Here is a 17,961-nt window from a genome sequence, read left to right on the forward strand (position 1 = left end):
TTAAAACAATTGTGATTTTTTTAAAGAAACATTTTCATCTGTCTGTGTTGAAGTCACAGTCTTGTCAGTGCCTCTCCTGTCTTCTAAATATCATTTGACAGAATCTGATGAAAGGCAACAGCAGTTTGAAACTTTGTATGAAATATAGTCGACACTCATAACGGATAGAACACAACAATGTAAATATTTTTGTTTTCTGTATGTTTCGGTCAATAAACGTTCACAAATTATATAGATATATTGCCACTTTATCAAGTTTTGTGTTATTTTAATGCCATTTTGGAGTTAAAATATAAGTGTAATTGTGCAAAATCTCAACATTTTCTAATCTAATAGTTTCAAGAGTTATTATATTCTGATTTTTGTTGATTTTGAAGCATAGCGGCAGTGCATCTCCACTTCAAGATACAATTTTCATAATTACAAATCTTGTACACGGTGTATATCATGGCAGTAATAGGTTTTAACGGTAACTTATCAATAACATTCAGAGCTTTCTTTTCCTTGTTATTCCCTCCTCTACATATGTTGACATATTCTTTGAAATTTTTTTTACCACAGAAAGCTATTGTCGTCTATTGAGAATGTAGATGAAAACAAACGGCAAATTAAAATAAAACACCTTTAATTTCATATTAACCATGTTGTCGAGTGTATTATGCATTTTAGAATATGCGATGATAAATTACCAATCGTCTTTATCGTTTTTCTTTCATAATAAAATTACCTCAAAAGGTTTTTTTAAATTATTTTAGGATTTCCTGTCATGACTGAATATTACCAATTGTTGAGAATATGTGACATAGAGATGTACACTACTTCTTGACCGAAAAAATAAGGCATACAAAGTGGAACGACTTTGTCAGATACGCGATCCTAATAAAACTTGTAAAAATATTACATGAGCTGATAAGGGTTTGAATACAAAATCAATAAAATTTCCAAATTTGAATAATCTTTTATACAACAACATTTTCAACAACTGAATAGTTTATGAAAAGTAATAATTATAATTTACATTGCAAGTAAATTGTTCTACCAGTGTTCAAGCTCACTACGAGTTTTATGCGTTAAGATTTGCTAGCAAAATCTGAACATTGGTCGCTATCAAATCCTGAACCGCTTTCTAGTGTAGATTCGATCGATGTCCCATTCTACTAAGTGGTAATTTTAATTCAGTTGCTGTCCTTCTTGTTCTTTCCTTGTGCACATCTAAACCCCTTTGATACGAAAATTACGTGGGCGCGAGACAGTTATTTCTCATTTTTCCCGAGCAATTGTGATGAACACGTGGCCCCTGAAACGTTAAACAAAATTAAATAGAAGCATATCATTAAAAACTAAACTGCATTGGTGCGACTTAATACCTTCAAAGTTATATCAAAATGTTGCTCCTTAAAAGCACAGCACATAATAATAATTTTACTACACAATTTTGCTTTACTTAGCATGATATTATCAATGCATGTTCTTATTTCTCTCATAGTCTTGCCTTGAACTCGAGTTTGGAATCAAAGCCATCCTACTCGATCATTTTAGATGACACAACATATGTGTTATCGTGAAAAAGTAATTAGAGTAACAAGTTAACTAATGATTTCCAAAATACTTTCTATTTAAAAGTGAAACTAAATATCATCACGTGTTGAAATGCCTATCTAACTACTCCTGATAAAGGTTTATCTACTGTAAAATTAATTAAATTAAATAAGTTATTTATATCCATACCTTCAAACAGCAACCGACATAGTCGTGTTTGGTACAAGACCTCTGAACGTAGAAATCCTTGTCTGTGGCAATTCTGTGACTTCTCAGTGTTATATCGTACATCTTTTCGAAAATATTATGTCTGTCATGCCAATCACTCAGCAAGCATTTTTAACATATATTGACAATTCCATTGATGAAAACTAGAAATTTGGTTTTCTTTTTCATCTTTCATGTACCTAAAATAACAAAAATAAGGAAATGATAGAACATATATCATACACGTTTATAGTATACAACAAATGTTCAAGATATGCCTCATTCTTTTAATATTACCTTCAAATGTTTAAATGAAGTTTACGGACCATCTAGTACAAGCACTTAAACGACTATTTATTCCAGTTAATATAACTTTAAGGCAAGAGAGGTCACATTTACAGTGAGCGCTGTCTCGATTTTAGTCATACTGGAAATTGATGAGCCGGGAAGGACATCAATTCAGCTGATGAACCGGGAAGGCGAAATTTTAATTTACTGATTTTTCGGGAAGTTTAGATTCCGATAAATAATCAAGGTATCACTGACATCTGTCTACTATAAAAGAACACCCGCCAATGCTTGGATTTGTCAGAAATGCATGGAAACTCTTGTTATGCGGTATAATATGGTGTGGTGAATAGGGAAGTGTTTCCATGAGGTGCATTGTGCACGAATGTTCTCTTAAATGGAAGGCTTTCTTGAAAAATGCAAACGTCAATGATAAACTAGACACATGTGCGGGTACTTTAGACTATATTTCATTTAAGAATTTATTCGTTATCAATGTTATAATCGCAAGTTTACTCACCTAATCGAGATGTTTTGACATAAAAAAGCCGCATCGGGAAGTGTTGCGCGTACCTGTTGATGACGTACTATACCACCCCTGCATAAGTCAGTATGACTTTTTATTATATTTACATTTTTGAAATGCTGTTTTCAACCGTTTGGCCCTGAAATAATTCGTATGTAATGGAACTGAAGTAGAATCTCTTATGTTACAATCATAGGGGGGTGAAATGTAACAGCCAACCATATTTTATCGTAGATTCATGTATAGGCGATTTCACTATATGTTTATATAGCAATTGCTGCGGATCGTGTTAGAATTTCTTCTAATGTATACAAGGATAATGACATCGTTTTATATTTAGAGAAATATATTTTCTCATAAGAACGAAAATTGCTCGTTTATAAATCGTATTAATTATCTTCTTTCTTTTCGTATTTTGTGATTTTTTGAAGGTGGGCAGATAGATACAATTTTATGCCTTGTTAAAGTATACATATTCTTCAAAAATTGTATGTCAAATTACAAACAATGTACCCTATGTTATTCGCTAGATGTATTTTCAAAAACGTGTTTGGCTAGAAAAAGTGATAAGTGTATAGTCATAACATTTATTATCACTGCGTCCAAATCCATCACACATGATTTTTGGCAAAGTATTGACAGGCACGTCAAACAGTCTGTGCAAGTTTATTCTGGATACACATCTCTACAGCAGACATGATTTCCCAGCAATTTGCCAGTCATTATACATCATTGTTTTTGCTTTCTGCCAGGTGAGTTAGCGTTAACGGTATTCACAATAACACTGTGCGCACCTTGGAGTATGTGACTTTTATGTTGTTAATTGGATTTTCTAGAAATAATTCCCAGCCTGCAAATTATTCATGATATAATTTATAAAAGTAATGTAATTTTCGGAACGCACTGAAATGAATGGGCATTATGTAATTAATATGACAGCCCGTTATAAAATCAGGTTTAGTCTAGGAGAAAAGCATATTTTATCACTCCTCGGTTACGACGCCATTGGGAAATAGAAGTAAAAGTCAATAGATGCATTATGCAAAATTCCACATTTGGGATTTTATCTAGTGCGTGTCTCAAATGAAGTGAAATCGGTTTCATATCTGCTTCATTTCATAAAATTTGTTTGATAGATACTCAAAACGGATTACTGAAAATCTATATTTCTGACAATTTATTTCTTCGTTATTTTTTCGTGTCTGATCACTATTCACTTTTTATCCCGTGGAGATAAATATCCAAATATTTAGAATAAATTAATTAGATTTAGATATTTGAATTTATTCTGAAAATTTTCAAATTCATAATTTGTTCTCAGGAAAGTAAAGCCGGTCTTTATTACATTTTTGATATTTGATACTCAGTAAATATTAACACCCCTTAAAATAAAATTTTATTTTTCCATTTAGCATGTTTAGTATGTTCAGAATTAAAGCATATATCGAGATGTATGGATTTAAAAAAAAATTAATATAAGTGAGCTAAACTGACCTGCTTCAATAAATATATATGATAAGCTCGTATATCTTAGAGAAACAAGTTCGATCTAGTCTTAAAATCTTAAACAACTTATGAAATACAAACGAAACCATATAAACAAGCTTATATAAATATTTTCCTGATTGATCGTCTAAATCAATACTGACTTTAATTGTTGTTCATTTATTTTGTCTACAGTCAGTTTGTACAACAATTTTCTAGATGGTGGCTAACTGTCTGTCTGATTCAGAACACTCGTTTCCTCGTTATTATTGTTTAAATCACGAAGCCGCATCTATTACAATGAATCTATTGCCTTTTTATTCCCAGGATTCGTCCCAATAACAGCAAGATTGGCGTCAATTTAAAGAGCCTAAGACCAGTTTTGTGAAGAGCAGGAGAGAAAACGGGATATTGGATACCGATCCATGCTACAGAATTGTTTGTAATATATGGTATTTCCAGTTGATTGTAGTGAAGTGCTTACATGAATGGTTAATTATTGTGGAATTTTAAAGAAGAATAGAAAAATAACAAAACGAAACTGGAAGGGAATTGGAGGTTTAGAACAATAAAAAAAGATAAACACTTTTGTATGACACCAGTGCGAAAATAACAAGCAAAAATAACAATGAGTGTTTGTTCAGCAACGGCGGCAGCAACAAGACCCGGCGCCCGTCGGGAATCCCGTAGTTCGAGTTCTCGAGCTAGCACGACAGAAGCTCAGTTTTTTATGGACAGGTCTGGTTCGAAGCAGCTAGATCCAAGGTACAACTTAACAATTGGTTACACTATTTATCTATAAAAATAAATTAAATTTAATTAATTCTTTTTGCATACATAGACTTTCTTTAAGGTATGCTTTGAAGATATCACGTAAACATTAAATAAAAACAAAGGAAGTGACTGAATTAAGTCTTAATTTTCCGTATAATAACGGATTCACTTGGTGAAGTGATATCGCTTCATTTCAGGCAGGCAACGTACGTTTTGTATATTTTCCTTACACGGCACTGTATAAAATGTATTTGAAAAACTGTTGGCGAACTTTAGAATATTAGTCGAAAAAATAGAATTAGTCCCGAAGAAAAAGTCAGATATGGTAGATTTTAATTTGTACGTAGCCTGAAAACCCAACGAATTCTTTCATGTTTTTCTATGCATTAACAGACAGCTAACTGGTTAAACAGTTAAAATATTTTGTATTTGGTGAAATCAACCTTTCCTATGTGATTATATTTAATAGAATACTATTTTGTTTTAAAGTTGAAGAATTACGTATATTTTATGTAACTTACACAATAGCAATCAAAGTCGTATATTTTGAAATGTTTTTCCTGAAATATAATGTTATAGCAGGCAACTCTTACTGTAAAATCATTTAGCTGATCACTACGAAATCAAATGCAAGCATAAGCAGGTTTAGTCACTAGTATGCCAAATATAATGAGTCCTAAACTTTCTTCCTTTATTCGCGCCCTTTCTCAAAAGCATCGTGCTGTCTTTTACTCTAGTGCGTTTCAGTATGTACTTGTAGCTTTCTGGCGAAATCTTCTTGTTTTGATCGCATGCTACATAAAAACTGGCGGCGTAGGAATTTTAAGCCCTGAAAGAAGTAAACAGATGTCGATTTAGGGGACAGTAGTAAATCAGGCGTCACTTTCCTACATAAAAGCTGTCAATATTTTTCAGTTTACCTTTTCTAAAGTTGGAATATAGTTCTTGATGGAAATATAAGATTTTGACAGCTTAATATTTTAGAGCAAGTCTCAATAACGTTATTAAGTAATTGCATTTTACGAAATGTCTGATTTAATAGTGTTCAACCTAAAAATAACACGTAGAGACCGTGTGTTGCCTACATTTTACATTATGCGGTGATTCTTCTGTACTAAAGTAAGATGATTTCTTTGTTGTCTTTTCCATTATAAAGCAAAAATCAAGCATTATTTTCTATGTGCTTGCACGAATATTTAATATCGATGGGGAGTATCTTAAATTTGGTTAAAATTATGAACGCTTGCTTTAAAATAAAACGGATAAATCCATGCATTTAGGCTTTCGGTAGGGTATATCCCGACTCTGTATTGTCACAAAATGTGTTACAAGATAATGTAAATGTAAATACACAGGATTAGCTGAGTATATGTTACGGTGTTGTGCAGGAAATGAGACAAAGCGATGACTAACACATCGTGTGATTGCTTAAACGGAAATTCAATAATGCAACATAATAATGACGGTTATGCGAAAAAAAGGTACTGAAAATGCTTCTGTAAAGGCACAATTCGTTTAATTAGGTCAGAAGTTTGTGCTGATACCTCCAACACATTAACAAAATTCAAACAGTTCAAATAAAAATTTAATAGAAATAAAATTGAATATAATATGTATTTTTCAAATCATATTGGGTTTCGAAGGCAATAGTTATAATAGATTGTGTTACAATTAAAATTCTTTAGTTCAATAACTATAAACTATAATTGCTTTATTCTATAGATTTAATATGTTAAAATATAGTTTTCAGGGATCTTTCTCAATTTTCTGTTCTGTAAATGTGATAACACTTTAGTGCTAAACTTTCAAATGGTATCTGATTTATAAAACAAATACATGTACTAGTAAATTCTTAGTGAATACTATTTGTCGCTAGTTTCAATATTTAAATTGTCAAATTTATAGGTACATTATAACAACAGGAAAGAAGACTACGAAATCTAATTGTTATTCTGGGGATTTTTCCAACGTCAGTTTTGTCGTCTAGGACTTCTTACTTCATTTTAGAAAATAAACTGCCTAAAATGTGAAAGTTATGAAATATTTGAATATTTGTTCGAAATGGCAGCCATTTCGTTTCAATTGCAACATCAAACAGCTTTATTTATTTCTATATATTTATTGGATCCTAATTTCTTTGTTTCAATACAGAAATTCTCTATCTTTTCCAACCACAACGAAAGAAATTACCAAGTTTTACAACTTCACAACTTAATATTTGACATTTATCAGCTTCACCTATATTCGACAGTTATCAACTTCATCTATATTCGACATTTATCAACTTCATCTACATTCGACATTTATCAGCTTAACCTATATTCGACATTTATCAGCTTCACCTATATTTGATATTTATCAACGTAACCTATATTTGACAGTTATCAACTTCACCTGTATTTGACATTGACCAGCTTCACCTATATTCGACATTTATCAACTTCACCTATATTCGACATTTTCTTTGCAGCAGCAAGTTAATGACGTCATGAACACGTTAAAATGGCTGGTTCCATTATCAGCCGTTATCTTAAAATTGAAATCGTCATATCTTTTTTATTTTCATTAGTGGTACGATTCATCATTTTGACCGCTTAGGCTTGAGAAACACTTTCATCTATAATCAACCTATTTAGGCATATATTGAAACAGAAATTAACGCTGCAAGACTGGTGTTTTTTCACTTATGTAATCAACCATTCTTTTTGCAGCCTGATTACTCAAGACACCAACAGACCAAACACATGACTCCTTCATTTCTAAATACTTACACATTATTAACTTTTCTGTATCTATTACATCTGACATGCGGCTTTCAGCGTCCTAAGATGTACTAAACATCTGAGATTACAAAGTAGAGCCACTTTATATCTGAATTAGGTACCTTAAAGTTAGTGGTGGTCTGCTACCCTAAAATAGACACAACCTTGCTTTTGTATATACAATCATTAAACTTTCAGATTAAGGAATATGAAAGTAAAACCCATCTCATTTCCTGTAGATAGTGTCAAAAATGTTGATAATAGTGTTACAAATACCAGCAAATGCCAAATGCGCAAAATTAAGAAAATTAGGATCGTATTTACTTTGAACTGGACCGAAATACTAACCCTTATTCATATTGCACCATTCATCCGTACTATTCGCTGGAGATGAAAGTTTGGAACTATTCATACACGCTGATAAAAACTGCCTTTAACTGTAAGTATTCTTCTTCAATCTCCATAGTTCGCAGTGAGTTATTTTGTTTCGAGAGTAAAGCTTGCACATTTATAACTGACTTTATGAATGGTCACATCAGGTGCTTAAGACGTCACGCTTAGTAGGTTTCTCGAACAAAGTCACGTTTTTCTTGCATACCAGACGGGGATTTCCGGTATTTTTACCGGTGCTGGAAAAATCCATCTTACACCCCGGGGTGTAAGATGACTCTCGTGCTTTAAATGACGTATTACGAACTACATATATGTAGAAGATTTATGTAGTTATTTATATTTTATTTCGAAAAACGGAATAAAAATCCAGTACCTTGACAGTTCCTCTTTATTCCTGATAGTATATTTCTCGATTCAAAACACGTTATTTTATCAAAAATCCAAAACATTACTCTGCAACTGATCAAACAAAACCAGAACTAAACATTGTTATTTGTCTTTGAAACGTCATGACGTCTTTCCTGTTTACGGACGTTGCTTTCCCGCGCTTTGTTTAAATACGCTGCTATAAGAAATAGTTCTAAAAAGAAAGCTGTTCGACTGATTTTATTTTTATTATTATATCTTGATATCGGTATGCAAGAAAAAGATTCTGTCACTGGTTATAGGTGCAGATGGGAACATCCGGCTCTCGGGTAACTGTTTAGGCGGTAACTCGGTAGGAACCTCGTTACCGCCTAAACAGTTACCCTCGAGGCCGGAAATTCCCATCTGCACCTACAACCAGTGAAAGAATCTTATATGCCACACCATGGTGCGTATGACGTCACGTACAGTATGTTTTCTGAGCAGAGCCAAGTATTGCTGACAAGTTGAACTTACAATTTCTGAACAGTGGTAAAGAAAATTCAGAAAGTGTTCATTCAATATACAATAATGTATTTCATCACGTCAAGTGATGTAGGCTGTGGAAGAGATTTACAACAAAACTCAGTCCCCGATTTGCGTTGCCTAATAACCTAACAAACTCATTTACCAAAGTAGGAGTCCTTTATTGCCAGATATTTTCACATTATTATTGCTATAGATGTCAATGTGTCACAAACCCTTTTTCATCTATGCTCTTTATCACCTCGTTTTCACGCACGTTTTAGCGGTCTAAACTTCTAATCTGCCAACAAACATAATCGACTTTGTAGATATATCACTTACCACGCACATTCAAACAATTTCGTAGAAGCTTGGAAGGAAGCTGTTTCGATACAATTGCCAGTTAACCCTTAGCCTGCTAAATTTCTAAAATGCAGTGGTCTTTCATTCAATCTGGGCAATACCATTTATCATTTGAAGGGGTGTTCACCGAAAATTTACTGACTGAATAGCGAACAGTGCAGACCATGATCAGACTGCACGGATGTGCAGGCTGATCTTGGTCTGCACTGGTCGCAAAGGCAGAATCACTTGCCGCCAGCAGGCTAAGGGTTAACATTTCTTTGTTGTTCTATATTAACGATTCAGAAATGTTGCAAAAATATTGTGTTGGCTGTATATAAAGTAAAAGTGTGGAAATTCCACAGATCGCCCAACACGACAAATTTGAAACTGTTGTAGGCTCGGTTTAATTGAAGTTAATTCCAGCAATTCCTACTATTCGTTGCTCATGTTTGGTGATTGAGTGAAACGAATTCGTCCAGGGTCATTTAAAATGTCCATATATAGTTCAAGTGATGAAGTTGTCACTTACTTGCGGAGAATTATCTATATACTCCACAAAATAATATAGGAAGCAATAATAAAGAGCAATAAATTATGAATTGAACATTTTATTTAAGCTAAATTTTAATACAAAAATGAGTAAACATCAAGGAAACAATAGAGTTTAGACTCACGTACTTCTGTGGCATTATATCATATTCCTAAAAAAAGCCTCTAAGAAAAAGGAGACTGGTGCTCGATTAAATGTTCAACATTCACATTACCAGTTTGTCGAACTGCGCGTTTAGGTGAGAAATGCGCGATTGCAATGGGCTATTATTTTCCCACTTCATTACCATGTTTGAGGGTATGGTATCATGCACAATGACACTTTATTTCTAGTCCGCTACCAATATGCGATACTTACGAACAAAACGATGGCAAGTCTTAATGAACAATTAACATTTCAAAACAATAATATTTTTTTAAGAATGATAGATTATCAAATTCATTATTATATATCATTAAAGGTCTCAATTATATACTTTAAAAATACCGTGTACTTTTACAAAGATATTTTGATACATGAAAATAGAAATGTATTTACAATATGGAACGCTTTATATCTCCCATAAAAGCATTGATCATCATCGGAATGAAATGTTACATTCTTGTATGTAAATCATTTGTATTAATAATTGTTCAGTATACAAAAGCTTTTCTAGACATATCAAGTATCCATATTATACCTCATTTATCTTCAGTTCCTCTGACAACCATACTCCTAAGCCTCTTTAATCAACTACATCAGTCTTGTACCTGTCGGTCGTGATTCAGTCAGATCACTATTGACCAACAAAATTATTTATCTGATTGGAGCCTTCTTCACAATGATACAGACTTGATACAGACTTGGCCATGCGCCATACAACAGTTTGTAATACACATTACACACTACAATAGAACTTGTTACTCATAAATCTTCCGACATTTTCCAGTATGATTACTCCGACAATATGAGCAATATGTAACTCATTGTTATCTGATTTGTTTTTGTTTGATTGCTATTTTTTTGTAAATATTGGAAAGGCAACTTCTTTCCATTGGATATCACGACAAAGCAGAATATAAAAATAAAACATTCTCTCAGGACACAAATATATATAATAAAATCTGTAAAAAGATCCTTTGGAAGCATAGAACGCAACAAAGAAGAATAATAGCAGACTCGATTTGATTGAGTCTGTTCATGATAGGTAATAAAATGTTCAACACCTCTCAAGCATTGTAATATGCGCTTGTTACTTAGTAATGTAAAAAGAAAATAATTGAGCCGTGCCATGAGAAAACCAACATAGTGGCTTTGCGACCAGCATGGATCCAGACCAGCCTGCGCATCCGCGCAGTCTGGTCAGGATCCATGCTGTTCGCTAACAGTTTCTCCAATTCCAATAGGCTTTAAAAGCGAACAGCATGGATCCTGACCAGATGCGCGGATGCGCAGGCTGGTCTGGATCCATACTGGTCGCAAACCCACTATGTTGGTTTTGTCATGGCACGGCTCATATGTTTAAATTATAGTGTAATTGTCAAAAATAAAATATTACGATGCTTTCCGTATAATTGAAGTTTTATCTTACAGAGGTGTAGGGGTAAAAGGAGAGGGGTAAGATTGATTGTTGAACCATATAACCATACCCAGTCACGTACTTCTTTTATCCAGTATATAAATGCACACACATTTTTAATTGACTAGTATTTCCGTTCACTTTGAAGTATACACTCGGGACAAAATATAGTGTCTAATGTGTAACATACCTATGTTAACAGGTTGTTGTCAGATTGCCATTGTCAATGAAACACAATTTATTTTCAAGAATTATAGTTTCTCCATAAAATCAAAGTAGTTTTTGTTGAATGTGAAAGACATGATTGTATTAGTTGTTTATAATTTTGGTCAATTTATGCGCCTTTAGTGTCTTATTCATTTAACTTTTATCTAGGAACATATGAGCCGCGCCATGAGAAAACCAACATAGTGCGTTTGCGACCAGCATGGGTCAGGATCCATGCTGTTCGCTAACCGTTTCTCTAATTGCAATAGGCTTTGAAAGCGATCAGTATGGATCCTGACCAGACTGTGCGGGTGCGCAGGCTGGTCTGGATTCATGCTGTTCGCAAACGAACTATGTTGGTTTTCTCATGGCGCGGCTCAATTATAGTTTCTATTAGATATTTTACTTCATTAGCGTTGGCAGCCTTGAAAAAATAATTCTGTTTCACATTTTAGTTATTTAATAATTTAAATGACTAATATTACGGTGTTTTATTTTCAGTACTTAGCGCTTATAAATTTCTAAAGATTTCCTTTCTGTATTATTCATATCAATATTCAGCTTACGCCTGTTTTTTTAAAGACGATACGCTTTTTCCGTTTCTATAACTTAGAAGTAAAATTTAATAGGGCACAAAGCGAATTTCTTGTTCTAGATCCGTGTTTGTGAAATAGTTTTCCTTCAAAACTTCGGTTGAAAACAGCTCAAGTTTATCTTGATCGATGAATGTTACAAAGGGTTAATTAGTGAAACAATGCAATGAATTTGCATACTTCAAACTTAATTTGCATATCATATCTAAACTTAACAACAAAAATGCCTTAATATTTTAATAGGCTTCACGTCACGTGATGAACCACTTACAATGAGAAGTTTAAGCAGCGTTGCATTCCTTCATCGTTTACATTCATTATTTGCAATTTCATAAGATAACAATTTCAGTTGGTGAGGATTTAACTTCATGTTATGTCTATTTTTTGCACGCAATGCCACGCTGTAGTTATTATAAGCCAATTGTATTAAAATGAATTTCAAATGTATCGGATCTGGCAATAGAGAAAGTCCTTACGGCTCGTAAATTTTTTTCCGAGATTTAGCACATTAAATATGACTGAACTCTGATCACAAATAATAATTAAGGTCCATTCAAGTACAATAATACAATCCGAGACATATCAAATCACAACCAGTAAAAAATTTTGTTTGATCAGTAAGCGAACTTCAAAAAGGAGGAAGTGCGCGTTCGATGTGGCATTGTTTGTGAAGTATGGATAATGTATTTACGAGGGAGAAAACTGGAAGTACTACACGCTCCATCGGAAAGCTTTTTAAAGGTATCAGAATAACCAGTTGAGACGAAAAAAATGCTTTTCGAAGTCTTAATTATTTAGCTTGATTTGTGCATTGGATTTAAGCAATTCCTAAATCATTAAAAAGATAATAAGGCAATTGACTAAAGCCAAAAAAATCCACCAAAACAAGGAAGCCTATGTCACTTTCAGAATTACCCGCATTTATCGGATTAACATAACACAAAATAGCGTATACGCACTCTAACCTATTTATGTCTACATGTCTACATTGATGCTGTATAGAAATTGTTCATTTTTTCAATACAAATGTATTTAATATGATCTTTTTAATTCAATTTTTCATTAATATTTATGAAACAAGTTCGTAAGAAGATTCGGCATGCACAGAAATTATTTATTTATTTATTTATTTATTTATTTATTTATTTATTATTTTTTTTTTTTGGTTTTACGGCGCAGTATAGGTTATATGGCGCCAAACAGGACTACAAATTTTGGTTCCACATCTCATTTACATCGAAATAAAAACATGAGGTATGGAATCAAAATTTGCAAACCTGCTGGAATCAGAGTTACTGCAAAACGAAGTGTTAAGACCCTATTAGTCGCCTCTTACGATCATGCAAGGGTAAGGCAGTGGTTCCAATTCTTTTCATACACAGATTGTCCCAGAACCACAGAAGGTAGCCATGTAAAATAATATTTGCCTCAGCTTATTCGAGACTATTAATAATGAAATAAGAAATGCCTCTCACGTCACTAAAACCGTCATCGGAATGCATTAAATAACATCCATGAGAAACTATTGCAAGGCGGAGGCTTGACTGTCTCATGTATACAATTAAGAATTTCAAAACACGTTTCAGACCTTTATTTTCCTCAAGTTGAATGACCGAATTAGATAGATAGACTGGAAAAGAAGGTTTAAATAAAGGACTACCTATTGACACATTCTAAAATTTCATTTTCCCTATTTTTGGAGGGAAGAATACCATCAGTTTTCGCTACAAATATTTGTTTACGGTTTTTATTGACAAAACTGCCGAAATGGATGCAACAGTTTATTTTATTTGCCAATTTGCGCAGAAAGTATTTCATTTTGCCAATAAACAAAAAAAAAAAAAACTTAAATGTTCTGTAGATTAAAGGGAAACAATAATTGTTCAGTAGGTCCGGTATTTCTCTTTGGAACATTTTATTCTGAAACATTTTGCAGTATCGCATAAACAAACGCGATATTCATGCTAGATAGTTCTTTAAAGGCACAAAGAATAACTTCATAAGTCACAATACAATGAGACAATATGCAGGGAGATATTTTACGGCTTTCACACTAAAAAAAGAAAGGAACCTCTCTGATCGATGCAGTCTATTCAACGTGAAAACTTAATAATGGTATATAGAATCGTGACGTAATTGGTTTAAAGGACATATTTGCTTGAAGAAGAACGTTATGTTTATTATTCTGTTGCTTTAAATAGAACGTAGAATGCTAAAAATGTGACTGAATGGTAGCTTGCAGACAAAATGCAATCAATTCGCTGAAATGACTCTTAAGAACTCCCCGTCTAAGGAATATTTTTTCTCATATTACATGATTGCTAACTATGAAGGTGAATTATTCAGTTTACGACGTAAATGATATAGAAAATAATGTGGAATCTAAAGTTTTTCTCTGTCTTATAAATGTTTATTTTTCACTCACGTTATGTATTCGTCTATCTGCTATAACGAAGTGTAAAAACAAGTTGGCCGAAACTGGGGAGAAAGCTTATTTGCTATAACTGACAAATAGATATAAATCAGAAAGCATAAAATGACAACAGTAACGACTATGATTCCCTGGAATAATTTGCGCTGTAAGCAATTCAGAGTTAATACTTAATAGTTTTATATATAGTTGATTAGTATTCGTTCTAAATGCAGCATAGTTTCACGGACTAATTATAATTAATGTTTATTTCATTTATTTATATTATTTCATGTTAAGAATTACAGAAAATAGGATAACACACCTTAATATTGAAATTTATCAAACTATATAGAATTATGTATTAAACATCGCGTCTCCCTTATTTGTACAACTGCAACCACGAATATTAACAAGCTTTAATTAAAATAATGGAACAGTTCAATTTTCCTCTGATTTTGCAAAAGTTAAAGTTACAACAACTTCTGCAAAATACATTTACGCTTATTTACGTCATTAGGTTTTAGCTATGTCTGCACCCGTTTTGGATTATCTGAGGGCCAAGGTGATGTTGAAATGCTACATGAAAATGCAGGGATGCTGGGATGGAAACAAAATGTACTTTCACATTGCCACTATGTAACAACCTAACATTGAAGACATTTTTCTTTTTTTCCAGAAAATACAGTACAATTTCAACAAACAAACCTTCATCAGGATCGAATCTTTGTTGCGTCATTTCCATACTCATCGCAATCATTGCCATTGGATGGTTTGAATCAAACATGGATTTCATTGGCTGAACATTTTGCACGTGCTTCAAGGGGATTGGTCATTTTCCTTCAAGGACTTTCATTGGCTGCTTTTCGACGATAATAGATTAGTAGCTGAGAGGTTAGAGATCACTTTTGACGCGGATATCGCTTATGCACATCTGACTATACTAGTACATCTGTGTACTTGAGAGGGATATATTTATGTTACAAATGCGTCATGTATTTTCTTCTGTTCACTTTGTTATTTTTGATTGATTGTCATTGTACCGTTGACACCAAAGCTTCAGTACCGTTCATCAATAATTTGAGGATTATTAATTAATTTGGTATAACAATGTAATAGTTAATATTGATCTAAATTTCTTTTTGTAGAAAGCTCTATATTTTTTTCCAAAATTTTACGAAGAGGGAATACAATTTTGTTGTAAATGAATTAAATTGCATGTTATCCGACCTGTTGCTAAGTTAGAAATGCATTGTACTGTTAACTTTCTGCCTGTATGATAATACAAATAATACGGTAGAGGACACAAATCTCATTGTCCCAAAACTCAATATTGTTGCAAATCGCTCTGATAATTTCTCATAGTTCTCGAGAGTTTATTAATTTGCGCTCCCTGGCGGTCCATCTCTGTATTCATTTGTCTCTCTTTTGGCGTTAAATGAAGCTTATCTGGTGTCAGAATTTACAGATATACTGTAAACTAGATAATTGTAATTGCATTTAAAAACTATTGTTGAAAAACATTCTATCAATTCATCCATAATATTTGAGAACATTTATTCTATGGTCATTCTCCTCAGTTCTTGGTAGGTAGATATTGTTAATTTCATTGTAAAATTATATTTTGTTGATATTCATATAGAGTTGGGGTTAACCCCTATTTCTATAAACGGATTTTCATTGAAAATTTAAAAAAGACAGCAACGCACAGTAACTTTATTACTGGGGCATGACTTAATTAACCTTAGCGCGAATGAATTTTGCTTTGAAGGGTTTTAGAAACTTGCACCGTTTATAGATATGCATTACTGTTTTAGTTATTTTAACAGATTTGTATTCTATTTTCTACAACAGACCAGTAATTGATTTGCAGTCAAATAGCTCAAAATACACTGTTGAAAAAGAATCTGGGCATCATTTTTCGGTCAATTGTTTTTATTTTTTGTCAGTGTGTTGATATGAATCTTAGATATAAATGTGATATATTTTAATGTTAATATTTTATCAGTTATTTTATCATTATCTGGGCTGATGCTAGAAAAGCTTTAAAACACTTTATTTCATAGAATATGCTAGTCAAACTATTAACAATGCTTTATATCTATTGTGGAGGAACAATTTTATTGTACTCCAATTGAAGCTTTTAGAAAAAGAAACAATTATATAAACTTTAAAACATCAACAATGATGTTTTTCAAATGCAGTATTTTTGTCAAATGAGCGGGCTGTGAGAAAAAATAACATTAGGGTTTTGCGACCACTGCATGCACATTCTTGCAGTCTGATCTGGATCCATACTGCTCGCTTACAAGTTGCTGAAATCGGTAAACCGATAGTGTGGATGCGAGGATACACGAGTAGTATGGATATACACTGATCTGTATCATTTTAGGTCGAAAAGCCCTGACGTTGATGTTTGCACAGCGGCGCTAACAACACCTGTACTTTTGTTATTTTTCAAACCATTTTGATTTGTCAAAAACAAGAAAATTATGAAAGTTAACTTTAAATATACTTCCCAGAAAAATATAAAGGAACTGTTTAAGAAGAAAATTGATTTTGACTGATTTGACTTCTCTTTTAAAAAGTGTTTACCATAATATTCTGTCCTATGTCCAAACGTTTAGTGTCTGGTAACACGAGAAGAAATGAAACTACTTGTGATAAGCCACTCTTGTATAAGACACCAATTCTGAAATAATTGATTTAATTAGTTTAACTTATAATAATCCAATATGCAGATTGTAAATAACATCATTGTAAATAATTTGTTGTAATTTGGTTTGATGTAATATGTTGTTTTAAGGACATCTTTTATTAATCTTTACAATATATTTTATTTTGATGTTGTTTTGTTCATGAAGACATAAGCAGGTGTATAACAAACTTCAAATACATGATGGAAATGGGTTTTGCTATTTAATGGCACAAGTATATATTGATTTTCTTTACCAATTGACTATATATGTCTAAAGCAATTTGTTTTGAATAAATATAAATTTACTAAAACAGTATATTTTTATATTATTATTTTCCTCAATAGCTAGCTTGGGTCCTACCCTACATTAAGGTCAAAGTATTACTGTCTTCATTCTTGTCGTTTATTTACATTTCCATGTAGAGACCTACACGGGTGTTTTTGTTCTTCGAATTAGCACCTTTTCTGTCTGTCTTTCGTCCTTGTTTCTTAACACTTTACTCTAATTATTTTCTGTATATTTTTCTTGTCATTGTGTATCATGTCAAACCCCAGTATTGAAAACTGCACTGTTTGTAGAATTAAAAAGTCGGCATAAAATACCAAGAAGTGGCAGAAATCATGATATATGTAATACAGTTTAGAAAGAGTTTCACCTTTTATTGAAACTAAATATTCAAAACCTTCTAGTTGGCTGCATATGTACGAAACTTAACACCAATTGTGTGCACACTAATTTTCACTGTAACCTTATTT

The 17,961-nt window shown here is 32.7% G+C and overlaps 1 long non-coding RNA gene across 4 annotated transcripts; it reads left to right on the forward strand.

Annotated features, from left to right (window-relative positions):
* Nucleotides 1-3,234: 3,234 nt before the first annotated feature.
* On the forward strand, nucleotides 3,235-17,519 carry LOC123524298 (uncharacterized). 4 transcript variants are annotated; one of them, XR_008370304.1, is made up of 3 exons: nucleotides 3,235-3,312; nucleotides 4,373-4,810; nucleotides 15,187-17,519. It is a non-coding gene; the product is annotated as an uncharacterized LOC123524298 (long non-coding RNA). The 4 variants fall into 4 exon arrangements; XR_006681263.2 differs by lacking the exon at nucleotides 3,235-3,312 and adding an exon at nucleotides 3,313-3,360; XR_006681262.2 differs by lacking the exon at nucleotides 3,235-3,312 and adding an exon at nucleotides 3,395-3,630.
* Nucleotides 17,520-17,961: the final 442 nt, after the last annotated feature.

This window comes from Mercenaria mercenaria, chromosome 3 (genome assembly GCF_021730395.1).
Source record: "Mercenaria mercenaria strain notata chromosome 3, MADL_Memer_1, whole genome shotgun sequence".
Taxonomy (NCBI): Eukaryota; Metazoa; Mollusca; class Bivalvia; order Venerida; family Veneridae; genus Mercenaria; species Mercenaria mercenaria.